Source organism: Hoplias malabaricus, chromosome Y (genome assembly GCF_029633855.1).
Source record: "Hoplias malabaricus isolate fHopMal1 chromosome Y, fHopMal1.hap1, whole genome shotgun sequence".
In the NCBI taxonomy this organism is placed as follows: domain Eukaryota; kingdom Metazoa; phylum Chordata; class Actinopteri; order Characiformes; family Erythrinidae; genus Hoplias; species Hoplias malabaricus.
In genome coordinates this window covers 4,217,862-4,240,871 of record NC_089820.1, presented here as the reverse complement: position 1 = coordinate 4,240,871, position 23,010 = coordinate 4,217,862, and the positions used below count along the sequence as shown (strand labels likewise).

General features: G+C 40.6%; 1 long non-coding RNA gene across 1 annotated transcript; it reads right to left on the bottom strand.

Moving 5' to 3' along the window:
* Positions 1–349: 349 nt before the first annotated feature.
* Positions 350–10,263, bottom strand: LOC136677638 (uncharacterized). The gene is made up of 3 exons (XR_010796385.1): positions 9,610–10,263; positions 701–1,013; positions 350–594 (listed from the first exon to the last, which is right to left on the bottom strand). It is a non-coding gene; the product is annotated as an uncharacterized lncRNA (long non-coding RNA).
* Between the last annotated feature and the right edge of the window lie 12,747 nt (positions 10,264–23,010).

Sequence of the window (23,010 nt, the reverse complement as noted above, 5' to 3'; positions counted from 1 at the left end):
GACGCACATTGCAGCACTTTTAAGTGCACAAACAAATTTTGACCTTGCATGACATCCCCAAAAGCCGGCTCATGCAGATCTGGGGCTGGTTTAGCTGGGTAACAATCAGGTCTGAAGTCACTGTCTACTTTTTTACATGCATTAATTTATTTGTTAAATTGATGACCAGGTGTGGGTCAGTGGTCAGTAGAGAACTCTCTGTGAAGGTGGGTCTCTGCTTCCATGTACTGTCCCAACCATCTGAAGAGCTCTTTTTCGTTAAAAAACCCAAACAGTAGCACATAGTCAAATCAAATCAAATTTTATTTATATAGTGCTTTTCACAACAAAAAGTCGTCACAAAGCAGCTTTACAGAGATCCGGGTCCAAGCCTCCTATGAGCAAGCCAGGGGCAACAGTGGCAAGGAAAAACTCCCTCAGCACACGAGGAAGAAACCTTGGAAGGAACCAAGACTCATACGGGGAACCCATCCTCCTCGGGTCGACACCGGAGACACAACATAGTTCTGCCATCACAGGGGTCTTCTCTCTGGCCACTTCTCTTTCGCCCATATCAGCTCTCAGCCACCATGGACAAGTGTCCTCTCCATTGACCTGAAGCCCAGAGTGGACGATATACAGACAGAAACATAACGTCATGATCTCTGAAGACATTTCCACAAGAGGATGATGATAACAAGCTCATATCATCCACCCGTACCTGTGGAGGGATCTCTCTGTGTCCTCTCTGACCCTCTTGTTCTGGATGGACGGTCCTGGGATGGTCAGGGGTTGGATCTCCACCTGCTGTGTCCTTTTCACCTGTCAGACAGAATGACAAGACTCAGCTGCAGTGTCTCATCACTAATGACCCTGGCTTTTACCTGAATTTTTTAAATGTTCTTCATCATGTTCAGAGTTGGGCTTTGATTGTTGGGTCATAGGTGGTTTCCACGTCTTAAAGTCCTCCCTGGAGCTCTGAATCTATTGCTTTACTGGAAGGATGCACAGTTAGGTTGGGGGTGGGTCCTCACCTGCAATAATAATAGCAAATGAATATAAAGTTAATATAAATTACACCAACCTGTAACTAAGAGGAGCTGAGGACATAAAAATGGCAGTAAAATACTGCATTTTTAATGATGTGGAAAAGCATTTGATTAACACTAACGTTAGAGAGTGAGGCTGTGTCCCAAACAACACACTTTACATACTACACTACAGAAACAGTGTTAAGAGTGGTATATACAGTATAAATATTTTTAATACTATTCAGTGCAGCGGTGTGCAGTTCGGGACACAGACAGAGACGTTCACTTGCTGCATGTTTAGAGCGCTTTCACACAACCTGAACACAGAGTAATTAACGTTAACTAAAAAAAAAAAAGCATATATTTATTTCAGGTAAGCTACATTTTTCTGATCTTCTATCTAATGGTCTTTTCATATGTTTAAGGGCTATTAATGGATCCATTGTGAGTGGGTACTTTTTATTGTGTAAGCTTTATTGACAAAAGAGAAAGGCATTAATAAACAAAGGCATAAAATTGCTAATTTCTTCCAATTCCTTGCGCCCCACCTGCAATGCCCACACTTTGAGAAACGCTGGTACAACGGTAGTGAAAATGTTCAGTTGTTGCCACTAGATGCCAGCACTGTACCTTTACAAAGGAATTTTAAAGACCACACTGGAGTCATTAAACTCGATATAAATCTATAATATTAATTTACAAGAGAAATATTCAATAATTGCCATATGATTGGGGGGGGGGATGGGGGTGAGAGGAGAAAAAAAATTATATAAAAATGATATATATTTTTAAAATAGTATTTATATATTAAAACTTATTTTTTGTATAATTTATATAATATTATATACAAAATGAGTGAGTATCAGTGTCTATAAGGGAGAGACAGACAGAGTTGCATATCTGCCAACAGCTAAAATGTTTTTGGCTGCCAGAAGCTTGCCCAGTAAACATTGTGCCGTTGATGCAACGTTGAAATAACGTAATGACTGCCGTCTAATCAACGTATTATTAAGGTTGAAAATGAAAGTTGAAAAGACGTCCAAACACAGACATTGAAAAGACGACTATTAGACGTATTTTGGACGTCCAAAATGCGTTTCAAACAAGTCATTTATTTCGGGACCAATTAATAACGTCAATGGACGTCCAAAATACGTCTAATATTGACGTTATCAATTGGTCACAATTTTTAAGATGGATTTTGGACGTCCGTTGACGTTTAAAATATGTCCTTGACGGACAGACTACTTTTAGACCTATTTTGAACGTCCAGGGACGTTCCTTGTTTACTGGGTGATCTGTATCTCTATACGTGGTGTTTATTGTGATTTCTTGCTCTTTCTTTTTTGTTTGGCCTACACCTGTGGTTAGAGCACATTCGGGCTGTTGCTGCTGGACTAGTTCTATTGCTGGACTCTGTGTCTAAAAGGATTTGGACAAACTATTCTTATTTCGCAATTCTTGCCAAATTAATAGGGAGTTTGTGCAGGTTTGGATGCAATAATAGCCTTTGCTTTTCTGAGGAGGCTTTACACAATATACTGGCGCATTGCTGTGAGGATTTGATTGCATTCTACCATATAAACCTTCCCAGTAAACAATTAGCCGTTGATTCAACGTTGAAATAACGTAATGACTGCCGTCTAATCAACGTTCTCTTAAGGTTGAAAATGAAAGTTGAAAAGACGTCCAAACACAGACATTGAAAAGACGACTATTAGACGTATTTTGGACGTCCATTGACGTTATTAATTGGTCCCGAAATTAATTACTTGTATAAAATGCGTTTTGGACGTCCACTGACGTTATCAATTGGTCACCACTTAACTAACTTATTAACGTCATTGACGTTTAAAATATGTCCTTGACGGACAGACTACTTTTAGAACTATTTTGAACGTCCAGGGACGTTCCTTGTTTACTGGGTTAATGAAGTCAGATACTAATATTGAATGATCACCCTAAATTTAGTAACTGATGCTGCATCACCCTGGAAACGTACAAAAAGGTGTGGGCTTTATTCTTGTGTAGTCAATGGTTGGTAATGGGCATGGGGACCTTAGGCTCCAGAGCATTCAGTTCTATTTGCAAGGTTCTTTTTTTTTTTTTTTTTTAGCATTTTGCTTTTCACAATTCACTGATTAGTGAGGGTGTTTATAAACTTTTGGACAGTGTCTGATCCAAAACATTCCTCATTCCAATTTACTATTCATCAATAACCACACACAAAGTGTTACAAGAGCTATCCAAAAGCTTTGGCGTATACAACCAATAAAAATATATGAGGTGAGCTGGGGACAAGCATCCAATAACAGGTCTGAAGGACACTGAGGGACGTGGACTTTTCCTCCATGCAGATATTGTTTTCTGTTTCTTGCCAAATGATTTTCCACCTCATCAAACATTGATGCTTGATTTGGTGGTCCATTTAATCAGTGTTACCACTTGAACACAAAGAGTGGCAGATTGATTACCTGCAGTCATCCTTTAACAGGGCACTACACAGTGGCACAAGAAGTCTATTACAGGAGAAATTGTGGTCCTTATCTAATTGTATATTAAAGGAACATGGCTCTGGAGGCTAATGTAGCTAATAGAACTTTTATTCCATTAGCAATGTGCTAAATACAAATGCCAAAATGACTTTAAATGTGACTAGAGTATGGACATGTCTTTATTAAAAAATGGGTACTACCCATGTGGGACACTACCACATATACACACATACTATATATGTAACCTCCCTCACAATTTCTTATTTTTTTAAAGTATTTTAAATTTTATTGCAATTTTTGTATATTTATACACACAAAACACACATACATATCTACAGGGTGGGCCATTTATATGGATACACCTTAATAAAATGGGAATGGTTGGTGATATTAAGTTTATGTTTTCTGGCACATTAGTATTTGGGAGGGGGGTAACTTTTAAAGATGGGTGGTGACCATGGTGGCCATTTGGAAGTTAGGCACAATGGGTAGCACTTTGAACACATTTTATAAGTGGTCAGAAACTTGTAAATAACTCATGAAAGAATAAAGTTACGTTAAAAAGAACACCATTGTTTTTCTTGTGAAATTCCCAATAATTTTAATGTGTCACATGACCCTCTTCATATTGAAAAAACAAAAGTTGGATCCAAAATGGCCACCATGGTCACCACCCATCTTGAAAAGTGTATATATTTAATACGTCATCATCCTTCTTGGTACTGATAGATCGATATTCCTCCATATGGTTTAATATGATGTTGACCCACTACTTGCCACTATAGCAGCTTTAACTCAACTTGCGTTCCACAAAGTTTAGGAGTGTGTTTATGGGAATTTTTGACTGTTCATCCAGAAGCACTTTTGTGAGGTCAGACACTGATGTTGGACAAGAAGGTCTTGCTCACAGTCTCCGCTCTAATTCGTCCCAAAGGTGTTCTATCAGATTGAGGTCAGGACTCTGTGCAAGTCAATTTCTTCCACATCCATGTCATTATGGACCTTGCTTTGTGCACTGGGGCACAGTCATGTTGGAACAGGAAGGGGTCATGCCCAAACTGTTCCCACACAGTTGGGAGCATTAAATTGTCCAAGATTTCTTGGTATGCTGAAGCATTAATAGTTCCTTTTACTGGAACTAAGGGGCGGAGTCGAACTCCTGAAAACCAACTCCGCAACATAATCCCCCTTCTCCAGACTTTATACTTGGCACAATGCAGTCCGACAAGTACCGTTCTCCTGCCAACCACCAAACCCTACCATCAAATTGCCAGATGGAAAAGTATGATTTGCCACCCCAGAGAACAAGTCTTCTTCAGTGGTGTCATGCTTTACACCACTGCATTTGACACTTTGCATTGCTCTTGGTGATGTAAGGCTTGGATGCAGCTGCTTGGCCATAGGCATCCATTCCATGAAGCTCTCTGCTCACTGTTCTTGAGATAAATAGATCGCTACCTGAAGTTTGGAGGTCTGTTGCGATTGACTTTGCAGAACTGGCTTACCACTTCATGGCTGAGTTACTGTCATTCCCAATCGCTTCCACTGACGTTTGTCTGTGGAATATTTAGTAGTCGGGAAATTTCATGACTGGACTTGTTGCACAGATCTCATCACGGTACCTCACTGGAATTCACTGAGCTCCTGGGAGCGACCCAATTTTTCTGTTTGTAGAAGCAGTCTGCATGGCTAGGCGCTTGGTTTTACACCTGAAGCCATTGAAGTGATTGGAACAAATGGCAAGTGAATACAATATAGTGTATCTATCTATAACAGATAATTAAAGAGAAATTACTGAACCTACATTAACACCTCAATGTTTGTGATAAATTGGACTGAGAAGTAGAAAATGTGCCCAAACTTAAACTTTTAAATATAGAGTTTCTACAAAGAGTACTTTGAGCAATGCCATAGCAGAACCTCTTTTGGTTCCATAAAGAACCAGGTTTTGTAAGATATGTGTGAATGTTAAGAACCTTTTAAAAGGTTTAAATGAGCATGTGATGATGTTTCTATATCCATTTAAACGTATTAGCAAAAATGGTTTTTTATGAAACAAAAAAGTGTTTTTCCTTAAAAAACACTTTGTAGCACCTTTATTTTTAAGAATATACTTTAAAGGCAAAACTTGTGCAGATTCTTTTGAATCTGTATGTAAGAATATGTTTTATAAACAGTGATGAAGGGTGGATGCATGTTGTGTCGCTATCACACAGCTTCAGGGTTCTGGGGATTGAGCCCCACCTCAGGTCACTGTGTTCTCCCTGTGTCTACGTGGGTTTCCTCTGGGAGCTCCGGTTTCCTCCCACAGTCCAAAAACACATGCTAGTAAGTGGATTGGCTTAAAAGTCCAGCAGCACTGCTGTGTCTGATCCACTTGTACTAGCAACCCACACTAAGACATCAGCACCACGTCAGTGTCACTGCATGACTGAGAATGATCCACCACCCAAATCATACTTGTTCACTAGTGGTCCTATGGGGTCCTGACTATGGAAGGACAAGGTGAAATGGGGGCTAAAATATGCAGGGCAACAGATGAACCACACAGTGCAACTATATGGTCAATGGAGCTGATAAAAGGGACAATGAGTATAGAAACAATGTGGTCATATTAATGATATTGCTGACTGGTTTATATGTAACTATTTATTTATATAATATGCATATATGTATAAAACTTACCTCTGTAGTGCTGAAGAAATACAATTGTAACCGTAACAATATTACCAACCTCATATGTAATATTAAACTTTGCACCAGGATAGCAATGTCTTAATCCCTTCATTTGAAATATCGATTCGCTAAAGGGGTCATTGATGGATATGAGACTGTAAGACTGGACTCATATTCCGTTACTCACTGTGTGTTTGGTTTCTGGCTGTTTGGGTGGTTCAGGTAATTGATCTCCCTGGGCTCTGATAAGACTGAGAGAGGGTTAGAGTTCAGAGCTGAACCCTGAGGGGGCTGTATGAAGCCTCTCTGTGCCTTAGCCCTCCTCTTGGTGACCTCCGGTGATCCCTTCATGACCTATGAGGCTCCTGTGGAAAGTGAACCCTAGCAGGAATCCACTACATTGACCCTGACTATTGATACTAGTGTGTTTGTGTGTGTGTGTGTGGCAGGTGTATGATTTCAGACTCAGCTAGGCTTGTTGCCTGAAAGTGGAGAGAGTTTGGCTCTCTTTCACTCTCTTTCACTCACTCACTCACACACACTGCCTTTACTGCTGGATGTACTGTGCTAGATTTAGATTGAGTTTAGTTAGAGCACAGGCGTAGGTCGTGATTGTAATCAAAAACACTTTTTTGTAAAATTCATAAGATGACTCCCCAGTGTCTGCAAATGAGTAAACAAAAGTACTCGGTTCGGTATGCTATGCTTTTTCTCTCTCTCTCTGCTCATGGCAGAGGCATCTGGAGTATTTTTAGACAATGGAGAGAACTCCAAACGTCGAAAAGCACAACCCGAAATGAGGATATTGCTCTATTCCTGCTCCATATGTGGACATTATTGACTTATTTCTGCTGTTTCTAATCACTTATGGTGTCTCCATCTGCTTTACTGAAAGTGCTGCAAACCCAAACAGCTTGAGCTTCTGTGGTAATTCAAACAGTGAATATGTACTTACAGAGAAGTTAAACTTAATCCATGTACAAACAACAGATTATTTTTCCCCCTCAAACACACCATTCCACAATAAAGAAGCTTAGCTTAAGAATGTAAACAACCAGAGAAAACTGTGATTGCCCATAACTGTAGACTTTCCCTAAAAATTGGCAAGAGCTTATAATGCAGCGGTTTCCTCCCACAGTCCAAAAACACACGTTGGTAGGTGGATTGGCGACTCAAAAGTGTCCGTAGGTGTGAGTGTGTGAGTGAATGTGTGAGTGTGTGTGTTGCCCTGTGAAGGACTGGCGCCCCCTCCAGGGTGTATTCCCACCTTGCGCCCAATGATTCCAGGTAGGCTCTGGACCCACCGCAACTCTGAACTGGATAAGGGTTACAGATAATGAATGAATGAATGAATGAAGAGCTTATAATTAATTAATTCGTTTGTGCGTGAGTTCATTCATCCATTCATAGGAAACCCATTCAGACACAGGGAGAATACACCAAACTGCTCACAGACATTTACCCGAGATGGGTATTGAACCCACAACTCCATTGTAAAATTAAAGATAAAAATAGGGATATTTTAATAGATCCGACTTAACTGAAGTAAGACTTACTGTGCTCTTCTAGGAAGGCTTTAGACTAGAAGCCGGAATACTGCAGTAAGGATTTGATTGCACATAATAACAGAACTGGTGTCAGGTAATATAAGTACAGATGTTGAATGATAAGTTTTGAATGATTACATGTCGCTCAACCTCATCCTGTATATCAACCAGTTCCACTGTTCAACAGACCAGTGCTGGAGGGCTTTTTACCTATAGGTGTTTGGCATTGGGCATGGTGACCTTTCGATATAGATTGTAAACATCAGTTTGCACAATGGGCACAGCTTAACAAATGAATTCACTCATTTCAAGGGGTGCCTACAAATGAAAATAATAAATAATAATCAGTTCCTTCAATTAACGAGGCTGTAGGTAAAAATAAACTCATTTTACATAATAAAATCGTACTAGACATGACCTTTGAAGATCCTTCTTTGTGGGGAATATAGAGGGCCTGAATAACAATTTACAATTTACAATTTACAGCTCTGCATGGACAACTATAAACATTCTCGATTGAGAGACAGGTTCATGCCCAGGGGAGAAAGTGTGTGTGTGTGTGTGTGTAGACCGTGATTTATAAAGTTGAATGCTTGGTGGTTGGGGGTGTTTATTGTTTGTTGTCAGAGAGCTTATGACCTTGCTGTATCTTAGAGATTACTCACGTGTGTGTGTGTGTGTGTGTGTGTGTGTGTTTGTGAGAGAGATATGGGACCCTGCGTGCGGAACAGTGATAAGAGTTAATGAGAACTGCTCAGCTCTGCTCACAGTGATATGACTTTAGGGTGCTCGTGCACACACAGACACATGCACACACATAAGTGTTTATTACAGTCTTTGTGGGCTGTGTACAATAATTTTTTATGATATGGCCAAAAGTTTGTGGACATTTGTGCCTCCAAAATTTTTTCTGAATGTCAGGACCTTTTGCCGCACTATCAACATCGACTGTTCTGGAGAGTGCTCACATTACATATTGGAGCATCGGTGTGAGAATGTGATGATACTCAGCCAGGAGAACATTTGTGAGGTCAGATACTGATATTGGACGGTTAGTTGTGGATTTGAAACACAGCTCCATATTGGATAGTGCTCTATCACTCCAGAGAATGCAGTTCCACTAATTCACATCCCATTGCTCGAGCCTTTTATAGAGCTCATACATGGGGTTGGTTCTAAGAGTTCCATCTATATTGATCAGTGCTTTGTAGGGAAGCAGCAATAGTTACACCTCAGATGAGTGGAAATCACTCATTAGAAGAGGTGTCTACAAACATTTGGACATGAGTGTAACAACCCCCCCCACACACACACACAAAATAAAGTGCTGACAACACCCACCATCTACGCACTCAAGCATTCTGTCCACTGCCAAATAATTTGTCTCTGTCCTCCTGTTTTCCTTCACTCCAGTAAGTGGTGTAGTGTAGTAAGGTACACCACAAATACATATACATATAATTTTATAATTTGTTTTATAGCCTTGACTTTATTCAAACTCCTTCAACCTCTGATATTTGACTTAATGAAATTAATTAAGATTTATAATTGGTTTAAGCAATTAGAACATTAATAATTAGTTTGAGAATGAATAATAATCATGCTAAATGAGTTCTTCCGGATTTTCAGAAATTCTAATGAACAAACTGCACACACTGTGATTTCAAATAATGAGAGTTTTATTAATAAAGAGAAGTATTTAATTAACATAGCACAACCTTGTAATCTCACTGTGTCCGGCAGGGGGAACTGATTCAAACTTAAAGGTGAGCTAGGCGTTTCTAATTTGTGACTGAAGTTACTAGCTAAGGTTTAATTAATACAAAATTTATCAAGAACTTAATTCGGTTTCAGCTCTGGAAATGCATAAGTTTAGCTTACTTTTTCGTCGATTTTCACCACTCGTTTGGATGCAGAGGCTCTTTGAAGTCCTGGGAATGGAGGCGTCTCACTTAGTCTCGCGGTTCTTACCGCCGAAGTATCCAGGCTGGTTTAGCGTGGAGGTCTTTCTTCGTTGATTGAGTTGTCTCGGGCTTACCCGGAGTGTGATGACGCAGGCGGCAGGATCCTCTCTTCGGCCTTCGGTCCGGAGTGGGAGAGTCCAAAATATGGACGTTTTGGACGAGCGGTTCGCTAGTTATGGCAGCTCCAGAACTGAAACCGCTTCAATAAACTCACTTATTCTAAGACTTCTGATGTATCGGCAGTGTTTCCTTACTCTGGCCACGAATAAGTTCACCTGCTTCGATCAGTTGTGAGATTAAACTTAGATTGGGTTATAAGACATAAACACGATTAAAAGAAAAGAAGATATTCAAATTACTCGACGTATTAGTAAAACTTCATACTCTTAGCTAATTTCGAGACGTCTCTCGTAAGCTTTTTCTGAAGTCTGAGAGGTTTTTCTTTGTTTGTTGTCGGCGTGGAGACGAGAGCGTTTCTTTGTTGTTTCAAAGTTTCTCGGATCTCCTCGTGGTTGTTGTCGTCGGCGTCCTCTCTTTTCAGCTTCCTTTCGTGGTCCGTTACTTCTGTAGAGTCCTCGCGACTCTTCAAAACTTCGAACTGAATGTGAGCAGTCGAGCTGCTATTTTCAAGGCTGGCGCGGTCACGCCCTAATGGGAGGCGTCCTCTTTCTGATTGGACGCGAGTTCAGTCTCACGTGACTCTCGCTAGGGGGAGAGAGTCGAAGGGAGTTTGAATCATTGATTCTCACATAAAGAATATGAATTTCTCATATCAAAATTCTTATACCCGCTATCAACATATAACAATGAGTACATTGGACTATTAACATCAGACAGTTACATAAGGTTTCATCTTTACGTCCCATTTATGATGCTATGCTGGGAAAGTATATTAGTTCGTTTAATCCTATTCAGAGGTAGGATTTCTCTTCATGATAGAAAACAGTCCACAATACACACATTTCATTAGGAGGTAGGCATTCATCTGAGGGTACAGAAAGTGACATCAATACATAGGTTTAATACACAAATAATCAGAGTTTGATTATTTTCCGCTATTGTTTTCCAGCGACTCCGAGCGAGGCGTAGTTTCGCCAGTGTCCATTTGGTGTCGCTGTTGATTCGTGCTTCGGCTGGTGATTCACGGGAGTTCACTCGAGGTCACTTTGGTTTGAACATTTGTTGACCCTGTTTAGTGGGCTCGAGATAAGGAGCCGACATTTAGGTGCCATTGTCATAAATGGCCGTAAAGGCTCTCTTCTTTGTTTGAGGTTCCTGCCTCTTAAGAGTATTATAAAATAGTTATCTCGACAGTTCCTGTTAGTTAAAAGAGAGACGGGGTTGTTGGGGCCATGTGTTACTTTAAAGGGTTCTTTGATGCTCTTAGCTTATGAGTGTGCGTGTGTGTGGGGCTTTGCACTCCCGCGGGCGCAGACAGTCCTCTGGAATGTGACTTGGTCGCAGAGGAAAGGTTCTATTCAGACTGGAGAAGTTTTAATTCAAAACTTTTCATTTCTTCATTTCAATCTGTCCAAATCTGTCTTTGGTATTCATATTTGTCCATACTCCACTACAGTGGTTTCTTGGTGCCAAAGCAGTGTCCAGAGAGTTCCAGGCAGGTATTCAACTCAGCTTTGACAGATTAGCTTTCATCCTCACCTTTTGTCCTGTACAAATCCAATTTGTTCTCTTCGCATCTATATGTACACCTGCTTCCTTTCCTTCTCAGCTAGAGGTACACTCTGAAATAGGACATTTGATTAAAGTCAGATTCCTTCTACATTCCGCTCCGGGGGGTAGATTCACCCTCCATCTTCTTTAATCACTCAACACTTGTTACACATTAAGTAACAAAAGCTATGTTCACCAGGCTAAAGTGACTCCAACCTGATACTTTTCATGGCTGTGTGGTCATGTCAAATATGATTGTGTCAAATGTGCGTCAGTTTCATAGTGTGGTCCTAGGTGGGATACATATCTGATCCGTGGGCATGTGACCTTAATGTGAACTGCCAGATCGGATTTCATGTGTCTATTTGCCTGTACGCATACACCTACTGGTTTCACCTCATCCAATACTTGCAACACGTCAAAGCACCAATGGAGGAAAGGCTCCAGCTGTGTCCCAAATAACACCATACTCGCTATATAGTGCACTTCACAGATTCTAAAACTAAAACTGCTACACACAGGGCACTAGTTCGACTAGAAGATGTGAAGCATATGGCATAATATAAATGTTTGTAATTCAACATACAGTGCACTACATTACTGCAGAAACCATTAATTAATGACAGTGTGCACTACATAGGGTGTGCTTCTTGTCCTAATTGTGTACAGTCAGTGAGCTGTTCGCTGTCTTCATGAGCACATTGCGATGCAATAGTAATACAGTATGCTGCTGTAGCTTTTCAATGAGCCTCTCAGTTGGTTGTTTAATGGAAACCCAACCACAGACACGTCACAACAAGCTCTAATCACAATACGAGACTTTCGCTGAGCAAACAGATCTATCTGTTTATATTTGTGCGCCATAAAATGTTTATGAGCTGTGCTTTTCATATGCAGATTCAGCTTTTGTGGACAGACTTCTGTGGTTTATTGTATGTGGCTGTGGATTTAATTAGGGCCTGTGTATATTTGTGTGTGTGTGTGTGTGTGTGTGTGTCTATGGATCTGACCAGACTTTTGCTCCTAAAATAGAGTATTGCCTAAAGTAATGAGGGCACTGCACTGTGAATTAAAAAGCCTTTTAGTGAGAATGGTTGTTTATTTGAAGCCTTTAAACTAGATGCTGGAATATTGCTGTGAGTATTTCATGGCATCCATCCACAAGAACAGGTACTTATTATGGGGGGGCATTCCCAATGCTACACAGCCCTGGGGGGCTTTATACCCATCTTTCTCATGCATTGGCATTGGACATAATGAGGTTATACTCATGTGTAGCATCCCTTTGCATATCCAGCATTTATATAGAGATTACATAAGGTAAACATAGTAGGATGCCCACAAATATTTGGACAGATGTGTATGTTTAAGCTATACCTTTATTTATTGTACTGTAGTAGAGGAGTCTAACCTTGTGCTAGAGAGTCTAGCTGTTTCTGTTCCAAAGGAAGAGAGAAGGGATGTGATCAATGATATATAGCCCTTCATCCTCATTCTCTCCTGGCTCTCTGTTTCAGGCATGAAAGCAACCCCCTCCCTTTTTTTGCTTCAGGCAGATTAGTGTTCTGGGCCAGCACTGACACAGCATACTGATCCCAGACTAAGATCACCTTAAGCAGGAGCGGCACATCAGTGGTCTCTGTCTAAAAGCACGTTGTGAATACTGATTCTGAAGCTACAGTTACAACATTAATAGATGTGCAGAAGGTAATTCAGGCTTGCCAAATGGCTGACCCTTATTCTCACCTTTTTGACATGCTAGGATAATACAATAGGAATAATACATTGAGGTTGTTTTGATCTCTCATTAGCTGTCTATAAAAGCTTAACCAGTATATCAGTTTGTCAGTGTTGAGCGATAACACTTACTGATATTTACAAATTACAGTATTTTCAGTATCAGCCTATAATTAAACAATAATACACAAGAGGGAGTGCTATATTGTGAGATATTGACATTGTTGTATTGTGTATGACTGCTAGGGGTCAATTCATTAGTGCCAGTAGCTCACATTACAGCACAAACCTTCAGTGTATTCTTGCGGTTATTTCACAGGTCCATTATCACCATTTATTGTTAGGTTTTAAGGTAAAGATACAATTTGTTTGCTTATCAATATTCCGCATAGTAAAATATTTCCATTCTATCATGGCCCATTTTGACCAAATGAACTCTGCTTCTTGGACTGGTTCTGATCAGTACCTTGGTGCTATCCAACAAACCAGCCTAGGTTTCCACCAGTTTTGATGGGAACCAAGGTTGTGTCACTTCAGAGAGTGGCTGTCTGTTTTAACCAGGACAGGACTAGAGCCACTGATGGTTAAACAGATAGAGTCCGGAAGGTGTTATCCTCTGTTTACAGTGGGTATAGATCTTCAGTCATGCTGACCACAGCCCCAGAAAATAAAACCTACAATGCATGTTCCTGGTTTTTTCTTTCTTGCAAAATTCCTTTTTTTGTTGTTTTGAAAACAGAAAGCAGATAACAGGTATGCTGTGCCAAAAGTCTTTTGGTCTCCAAGCTCTTTCTTGAGCCTTAGCATGACATGCCCATGGTTCATGCTGAAGAACCACAAGCACCCACTTGGTTCCTGCAAACGCTGCCATTGTTGCTAGTTTACATATGGCAGAATAATACTCAAAGTATTTTTTTCAGAGTGCTTCTTTCATTCGATATTGGCAATTCTAGAATGACTTTTATCCAATCACACTGCTAGACTGGAACTAACTTTGATTAAATATCCAGCAATTAGCATTTTCTTGGACATGGGAGCGCCAAGATTTGAACCCAGGTGATGCCACTCTATTCCAGATCCCTGCAGTTAATAACTGGTGAATTGGTGCAGGTATCCTCCCTGCCACAGGTGCTAAATTGTGCAAAGGTTTCTTGAATAACCTCAGTGAAAAAGCATGTGAAGCATACACACATAATATGAAGATCACCATGCCCAGTGCCAAATACTGGAAGCATTAAAGCTCCTCTAGCAACAGGCTGTGGAACAGTGGAACTGCATTTTGTGGACTGAGGGATCTCTGTCCAATGCCCAGGGGATAAGTTGGAGTGGGATTTTTAATGCAGAACTAATCATCCAGTGTCAGTATCTGACCTTGAATGCCATCAAATGTGTACCACAATGTTCCCATATCTAGTTACTGACTATTTTGATAATTTGGTGCCACTGACACAATCTTTTTACAGTGCCTTCCGAAAGTATTCGGCCCCCTTGAACTTTTCAACCTTTTGCCACATTTCAGGCTTCAAACATAAAGATATAAAAATTTTATTTTTTGTGAAGAATCAACAACAAGTGGGACACAATCGTGAAGTGGAATGAAATTTATTGGATGTGTCAAACTTTTTTAACAAATAAAAAACTGAAAAGTGGGGCGTACAATATTATTCGGCCCCCCTGCGTTACTACTTTGTAGCACCACCTTTTCCTGCAGTTACAGCTGCAAGTCGCTTGGGGTATGTCTCTATCAGTTTTGCACATCGAGAGACTGAAATTCTTGCCCATTCTTCCTTGCAAAACAGCCCGAGCTCAGTGAGGTTGGATGGAGAGCGTTTGTGAACAGCAGTCTTCAGCTCTTTCCACAGGTTCTCGATTGGATTCAGGTCTGGACTTTGACTTGGCCACTCCAACACCTGGATACGTTTATTTGTAAACCATTCCATTGTAGATTTGGCTTTATGTTTTGGATCATTGTCTTGTTGGAAGATAAATCTCCGTCCCAGTCTCAGGTCTCTTGCAGACTCCAACAGCTTTTCTTCCAGAATGGTCCTGTATTTGGCCCCATCCATCTTCCCATCAATTTTGACCATCTTCCCTGTCCCTGCTGACGAAAAGCAGGCCCAAACCATGATGCTGCCACCACCATGTTTGACAGTGGGGTTGGTGTGTTCAGGGTGATGAGCTGTGTTGCTTTTACGCCAAACATATCGTTTTGCATTGTGGCCAAACAGTTCGATTTTGGTTTCTGACCAGAGCACCTTCTTCCACAGGTTTGGTGTGTCTCCCAGGAGGGTTGTGGCAAACTTTAAACGAGACTTTTTGATGGACATCTTTGAGAAATGGCTTTCTTCTTGCCACTCTTCCAAGGCCAGATTTGTGTAGTGTATGACTGATTGTTGTCCTATGGACAGACTCCCCCACCTCAGCTGTAGATCTCTGCAGTTCATCCAGAGTGATCATGGGTCTCTTGGCTGCATCTCTGATCAGTCTTCTCCTTGTTTGAGATGAAAGTTTAGAGGGACGGCTGGGTCTTGGTAGATTTGCAGTGGTTTGATACTCCTTCCATTTCAATATGATTGCTCGCACAGTGCTCCTTGGGATGTTTAAAGCTTGGGAAATCTTTTTGTATCCTAATCCAGCTTTAAAGGTCTCCACAACAGTATCTCGGACCTGCCTGGTGTGTTCCTTGGTCATCATGATGCTCTCTGCGCTTTGAACAGAACCCTGAGACTGTCACAGAGCAGGTGCATTTATACGGAGCCTTGATTACACACAGGTGGGTTCTATTTATCATCATCAGTCATTTGGGACAACATTGGATCATTCAGAGATCCTCACTGAACTTCTGGAGTGAGTTTGCTGCACTGAAAGTAAAGGGGCCGAATAATATTGCACGCCCCACTTTTCAGTTTATTATTTGTTAAAAAAGTTTGACACATCCAATAAATTTCATTCCACTTCTTGAATGTGTCCCACTTGTTGTTGATTCTTCACAAAAAAATTACATTTTATATCTTTATGTTTGAAGCCGCGGCACGGTGGTGCAGCAGGTAGTGTCGCAGTCACACAGCTCCAGTTGCCTGGAGGTTGTGGGTTTGATTCCCGCTCCGGGTGACTGTCTGTGAGGAGTTGGTGTGTTCTCCCCGTGTCCATGTGGGTTTCCTCCGGGTGCTCCGGTTTCCTCTCACAGTCCAAAAACACACGTTACTAGGTGAATTGGCGACTCAAAAGTGTCCGTAGGTGTGAGTGAATGTGTGTGTGTGTGTGTCTGTGTTGCCCTGTGAAGGACTGGTGCCCCCTCCAGGGTGTATTCCTGCTTTGCGCCCAATGATTCCAGGTAGGCTCTGGACCCACTGCAACCCTGAATTAGATAAGGGTTACAGATAATGAATGAATGTTTGAAGCCTGAAATGTGGCAAAAGTTTGAAAAGTTCAAGGGGGCTGAATACTTGCGCAAGGCACAGTAAACACAATTTAAACCTGCTCTTAATTCCAGGTTCAAGTGAAGCAATACATATTTTTAATTACTTGAATGTCAATCAGACAGAAATATTAACAGGCCATTTAGCATCTCAGGGTAAGTTCTTATCTGAGATCAGATTGTTTATCTCAGCCTACCACAAACTAGTATCTTATTTTGTCAGTTTCCTCTCACTTTATACACTTTCCACCGGAGATGTGATCACTCAGTAAGCAATTCTAGGGTTTCAGTTCCTCTTAAGCACAGATAAGAGCCCTTAGATCAGGTTACAGTGTGAGCAGAGTAGGCTTAAATAATTAGGGCCACTCAGTGAGAGTGCTTTTTACATTCAAGACCACATTGGCATTACCACTGTCTGAATGATTCATTACCTGTTGCGTCAGACTTTAGCATTTTAGGCAAGACACAGGTGGATCCACTGTTAGAAAAACTGTCACAGTGGTAGTACCCTTAAGGATACATTTCTGTACCTTCAGTTAGGGAACATTATTTTTCCATAATCTATATTCATTGTATATTTTAAATTTGTGCTTATTTCATGCACCCCATTTCATCTTACCCCAGTGCTTACATTATATTCTTTGATTTTACACAGTTCTATAATGAAAGATTACACATCTCCCTCTGTAGAAGAGAATAGGATGCACCATTAGGATACAAAACAATCTAATTAGAGAATGTACCTACTTTAAGACATTCAGTGTCTTAAGACACTACAAAGTAGCTGCACATGAGCCTAAGATCATCATATCCAGTGGCAAGTGCCATATAAATAGATAAGATGTACTGGACTGATGAGCAGTTGGTCTACATTCCCTAGAGGGATACAGCTCCTTTCAAAACCTATGGGCTGAGTTGGTGTGCCTGACATCAGTACCTGACCTCATGCATTTACCGAAATTATCCAACATTTGGTCCAAAGCTTTTCTTAAAGAGCAAATGCTGTTATTGCAGCCAGAGATTCAAAAGAACCATCGGATGTGTTGGTGTCTACAAAGTTTTGCTTACACATGGTATCACAATGAATCTTAGTCAGCTGGTCACATACTTTTAATATAAAATATTTTTAATGTAATTTATGAATAGAATCACATTAATATATAAATCTGCAGCAACCTGAAAACTTGGGATAAAACAAGCTGTTCTGATTTTGCCCTGTATCTTAAATAGAGTGCAAAAGCTTTAGAAGCATCCCTTCACCTCGTTTGAGTCTCTCCAATCAAAGCTCCTCACCCATCTGAGGGTGCTCACCCAACTCCAGTCACAGCGCTGGAAGTGTGATTAGTTAGATGGCAAAGATGAAGTAAAACAAAACAAGAATAACAGGCACTGGGAAAAATGACAAAAACATGAGAAAGGTGAATAAAGAGAACAAAGAGAAAATGGCTATAAGAAAAAGCTTCTGCTCCTTGCCCCTCACTTCTGGGCTCTATACATAATAATGTGTTGTTTCATGTTACTTACTGCGGGCACTTTACACTTTTCACCCTGCTATACATTCCTTTTAATATTTCACTGGGACAATTTATAGAGTGAAACTGGCTTGGAATTTGTCAATTAGAATAAGCCTTAATGCGTGTTTATATAAATCAATGTCGTTGTCATAAGCCTTATATAAGGGTCATGTTGCCATATGAACAATGACCTAAAATAAAGTGTTACCCACATTTTTGCATTAATCTGAATGCCAGTGTAAAATGAATTATGGAAGAGAAACACATATGTTGAAGCCTAATTTCAGCTCCAAGCCTTTATGAGGAAATCTCAAGGGGAAATCAGTTATAATTCCTTTCACCACAAACTACGGCCAGTCCCAGAGCAGAGCTGAAAGGAAGGAAATTTTACACAAAGCAGCCTCCAATTACAGCAAATCCCTAGAGGCAGAGGCATAAAGACATCCACGTTAGGCGTTAAGAATATAATTATAGGTCCATATATCATGCATCACCAAATGCCTGCTTTCATGATTTAGATGTCTCGTGAATTTTGGTGTTAAATATAAGATAGAGACATTTCCCTCACATATACAGCAAACATTAAAATGACTTTCTTGTTTCTACGTACATTGTCCATTTAATTAACTCCACTTACCTGACCATATGTTCTCAGCCCAGCAGTGGCACTGAGGGCTTTAAAGACTCTGGTAGCACTCATGTCAACACAACACACGTGGTCCTGTCTAGAACATTCACAGCAAATTCACCAGTGTTAAATCAACATTTTTAGTGTTAAATTAACACTGTTAGTGTAATAATTTAACACTCTCACTGTTACGTTAACACTAATAGTGTTGATTAAACACTGGAGAATTTGCTGAGTTGAAGGACTGGGTGAAAGGGGGCTAACAAAGTTATGGGAGCTGATAAAATGGACAGTGAATGCTGAAACAAGATTATTTAAATTTGGGAGCTGATAGGTTTATAGAAGACAACAACATCGCGTATGACATATACATTTTTAATTTTCTGTCTAAATTGCCATTAAGTACAAATATTTCATTATTCCTGAGATGATATAGAGTATAAATCTTAGGGGCAATCCATATGTATAATTCTTGCGATGTCAAAAGAACCTAAATAAAAATGGATTAGGTACCTCTAACTATGTAAGAACATCAGATTAACAGCCCTTTCAGTCAAAATAGGGGGCAATCCTTCCACTGAGAAATGAAAACTCGGGGCTAGGTCTCACAAAGACCTTTTTTGAGAAAAGGAAACAGACACCAATGAATATTTTCTCAAAAGCAAACAGGGAAGCTGCTGGTTTTCTCAGACCTCAGCATGACTAAATGTTATTGGTGTTGTATCTTGGGAATTGGAAAGCAGCCTGCTTCTAGTAAAAGTCTAATGTTGGAGGGGAAAGAAGTTGTGACATCAGTAAAGGGTGGACACGCACAATACCGAACGTATTTAATTTAAAACATTGATTTGTAGTGTGTCATATTAAAACACATGTTTCTGTTTTTATCCAGTACCAGAAAAGGTATAACTAAAAAGGTCTAAATAAAAATGGATGGTCTTTTTCTTGGAATGCCACGACTGTATAATAATAGATTATTCATTCACTTGTACATTGTCTGTAACTGCTCATCCAGTTCAGGGTCGAGGTGTGTATGTATGTGTGCTATGGGTTGGTTCTCCCTGGGGCAAGGTTTTCACAACAGTTTTGCTCCATGGCAATTCTGCTGCATTCATTTCTTGCTGTGGACCTCAATGTTGTCACTTCTGGTGAGAAATGCTAAATCAGTTGACAGTTCTCACCCCAAGCTCACACTAACAAAATGACCTTCCTACCCAACACCCGGACTGAAGTCTCTGCTTCCCTAACAAGGGCTGCCTCATCAGAATCCACTGGACATTCCTGTCTGGAATATTCTAGGTCATATATCTGCTGGGCTGTCAGCTCCTTGTTCTAATGCACAAGTCTGGTTCACTGTCATTTTTTTCTGAAAGACAGAGGGATCTTAGCCTGGGTATTTTTTTATACTTTGGTTGCACTGAAGGTACCTTGTATCCAGTGATGGTCCCATGCTTCCACTGGAAGAACCTTGGTTACATCAGAGAATCCCTGCCTCCAGCAGAAGTGCCTTAGCATCATCTGAAATGCTGTGCTTCCAGTGGAGGAACCTTAGCTCCATTTAAGGTACTTCTGTACCACAGGAGGTATCTTGTTTTCACCCAAGGTAGCTGGCGCTTTTCTCTGTGTAGAACCTACTCTGTTTTGACTCAGCTCTACTTGCTTTTTGGTCCTTGGTGCCTGGTTGGTTTTCTCCTACTTGATAGACTGTCCATCTCCCTGAAGTTTTTCAATGGCCACCAATACAAGGAGCAATGTTCACTCTTCAAAAGACCATGGCATATCCCTAGCTGCCCTTGTGAGTTGGATATAAATGAATGTGATCTCTACTTTAGCTGGGAGATTTTACAAATGGCTAGTATGTTTTGGAGGTCTCTCTGGCCAGTTAGCGCTCTACAAGGTTTACTCCACATGGTTTTTAAAAGTACTAAAAGTTCCCAGTTCCAGGTACCAGATTCCTCTAATGGTGTTTTTCCACTGCATGGGATCGACTCAGCTCAGCTCGCTTTTAGCTTGTTGCTTTTTCACTAGCACTGCTCCCACTGCAACATGGACCCAGTTTCCTCATTGTGCATTCACGTGTTGTTTTTGGCTTTTGGACTGAACACAGGAGGAGAGCCATGTCAAATAGAGTACGTACAATGCAGTAGAAAAGCACAATTAGGAGACACTTTGGAGACACATTAGAGGATCTTTGCTTACAGTAGAGTTATATCAGTACATACTACTTCCTATGTACCCCAGTCCCTCTTTTGTCCACCCAGGCCGTCTTAAATGCCTTCATGATGATGTCATTTCATGTCTTCACCAATTATCCACTTCATCTAACCCTTTAAGTCACTTCGAGACTCACATTTTATTCCACAATTATCAGCTGTAAATGTGTCAGACACAACACACTTTTCCTTACTCAGACACCCCCCCCCCCACCACACACACACACACACACACACACACACACACACCATGCCTCCAGGTTGAACCCTCTGCTGGTTTCTGACAGGATGTACTTGCTTTTTTCTCTCTTGAATCTTGGCTTCTGCAGTCCCCCAACTCTCTGTGAAAATGTGGCCCCACCCTAAATACACCTCTACAACACCACTGTCAATCATGATGTTTTTTTTTCTTTTTATCCAACCTGGGATTTGTGGTGCCAGACAGTCTCTGTTTCATAATTCTCCCTCTTTATCCCTTTTTGACAACAATTTGGTATGTGGACAGTCCAGAGGCTCTCAACACACACACACACACACACACACACACACACACACACACACACACACACACAGGTTGCCATATATTCTCAATCTCAAAAGGTTACCTCACTACTGATTATCTTTCTTCTCCTGCCTTATGCGAGGCCTCATTAATCTGATATTAGCTTTAATTTGTTTATTTATTTCACAATATGTCCATACATGCCTCTGTACCCTGCCCATATGCTTATTTTCATTTCTCTGTATGATGATGTTGTCTCAGTTTTGAAAAGCAGAAAGTCAACATATTCTACGGCTTTTGGATTACTGCTTCTGCCTGGGCCTCAATTTCAGTGACTTACTTTTTATTTCTCTTAACCACATGTTTTAGTACTGCAACTAGTGAAACAGCTTCGCACACATCTCAACACACTTGCAGGAGAATGCTATCTGTCCATATCTACAATGCTAGCGAACACATTTATGATCTCACACAGGCCTTTTCCACCAAAAGAACTGTAGTTCTTGAACTGGTTCTATTCAGGATTTTTGGAACCTTTGTGCAGTTCAGTGAACCAATTTATGTCGGTGCAAACATGCTAAAGGGTTCCAAATTAGGTTTGCGAATGGTAAGAGACGACTAAAACATCAGTGAGCACTGAACACAGGGTGACTTCCCAATGTTCGAAATAATGGACATTGCCTAGAGAGTTGTGCTCTTTGGGAGCCCCAGAGAGTCTTTGACACTTAGACTTGTTGGAGCTCTGAGAAGAGTCATCCTCATCCACTCCAACCATTAATAAAAGATGTTCCAGCTGCTTAACTTCCATACTGACAGATAATTCAAGAAAAGGTCTCAAATGACATTAATGCAACCCTGAATTCTTCAGTGGTTTTTGCCTCTTAGTGTAAAGGGCTTTTTTCAGAGCAAATAACAACCCTTCTCTCATTTTGAATGTGAGGCAGGCAGACAAGCATATGGAGACTTATTTATTTTTAATGTTTTTTTTTTTTTTCCAATCTCAGTGTTCTGAGATTTCATACGAGAAGTGCGGAGAGACAGGTGGAGAGGAAAGTGATTTGACGCTTGCTGTGTGAAAAGCCCTTGAGCAGAATGAACTACTCAGAACTCAAGAGTTCTCACTTACACACCTGCAATGACTCCTAGTACTACAGGCACATATACTGAAGAAAAATATAAACGCAACACTTGCATTAACTTTTTCTATGTACAGAAAAGATCTTTTGCTCTCAAATATTGTTCACCCATTTTTCTAAATCTGTGTTAGTGAGCTGAGATAATCCATCCACCTTACAGGTGTGGCATATCAGGATGCTGATTAGACAGTATGATTATTACACGTGTGCCTTAGGCTGGCCACAATACAAGGCCACTCTAAAATGTGCAGTTTACTTTTACTGTATTGGGGGGACACCTATGAACCAGTCAGTATCTGGTGTGATCACCATTTACCTCACACAGTGCAACACATCTCCTTCACATAGAGTTGATCAGGTTGTTGATTGTGGCCTGTGGAATGTTGGTCCACTCCTCTTCAACGGCTGTGCCTTTTGTGTACATAGACATAGATAGTACATAGTGTTAGAACTTTGAGGACAGCTCATGAAAAATGGGAGCAAAAACAAAAGTGCTGAAGTT